Source organism: Gavialis gangeticus, unplaced genomic scaffold, assembly GCF_001723915.1.
Source record: "Gavialis gangeticus isolate Ggan-Ray unplaced genomic scaffold, GavGan_comp1, whole genome shotgun sequence".
NCBI lineage: Eukaryota > Metazoa > Chordata > Crocodylia > Gavialidae > Gavialis > Gavialis gangeticus.
Window position 1 is genome coordinate 123,566,407 of NW_017729022.1, and position 1,310 is coordinate 123,567,716.

Consider the following 1,310-nt stretch of genomic DNA (forward strand, 5'->3'; position numbering starts at 1 on the left):
GTTTAACAGATACTCATTGGCTTCAGGAGAAGAGTGAAACTCAGGAACTTTGGGCTTCAATCCAGGCTATGAGGAGGAGAGCAAACCTTGTTGGCAAGGATTTCTACCCAATTCCCATGAACTGTGCTTGTCCTAGTCCTCTCTCTTCCCCCACCGACAGCTCCATGTCCTAGTCTTCTTGCCCAAGTAGTGTTCTGGTGAAGGGCATACATCTGGCTAGATACTGGTTTGGGTTCAGCAATGCCCAATTACCTCCTTGGCTGAGGGAAGCCAGGCCTCAGGATACTAACCCCTAACCCCCTGCTGAATTCAGCAGCAGGGGAAATGAGGAAATACACAGTAGCACACACACCCTGGCCTCCAGGGCTATGCAAAAGTAGGGGCACCAGACAGACCCTGCACCAAGAACTCGTGTGTGACACAGCCAAAGTGGGGTAGTTCTACACCACCACTCCCCTTCTAGATCCACCTTGAAGAAGACTACCCCCACCCTGGTCCCAACAACTGGTAGCACCCACCTCCAAGTCCCAATTAATCAATTGTTCTTGTCCTTTTTCCATTTGAATCCCTTTAACATGCCTGAGCACAGGAAAGGGCCTCCCCAGTCTCTGTCCCTATCCTCAGGAATAGCAGCTCACAGATGCCAGGAGGAGTCATTGCAAAGTCAGTTCTATTCAGCTCCTGCAGCCTGGACCTGGAGCATGCTCAGAGCATCTTAGTGGAGTTGAGTTCCCAAGCTCCTCCTCTGAAGAAGCAGGTTGCTGCCAGTCAAAGCTCATGCCTCTCTGAATCAGTTAGTCATGATGCCCCCTCCCCTACTTTCTGCCAGACTTCACTGAATATGTGAAAACTATAATAAATAAATAAACCAATAAAATTATCATCAAGCCAAATTGGTTGAGTTTTCCCCCACAATGATAGCACAAGATGTGTCCCTGTCATAACAGCAAAACATTCCCAGCTTTCAAGTTTCTGCCCCAAAGCAAAGAGACCTGGCAGTTGTCAGAGCTACAGCTGGAATGGCTCTTGGTATGACAAAACACTGATCCCTGCTTTCAGAAATGGCTGAACTGTTTTGCCTGCAACTTTCCAACAACATTATACATATATATATGGACAGAGAGAGAGATCTATATCTACATCTATATCTGTCTATCTATATGTACACACTAACCAACTGCCCATCAAAAATGACGGGGGGAGACAGCGGGGATGGAGTCCCATGCCCCCTGGGGCCCGCTCCCTTGTTCCCTTTTGCTACTCGGGATCCCAGCTTGTCCCCTCCACACATGGGTGTGTGTGTGTGGGGG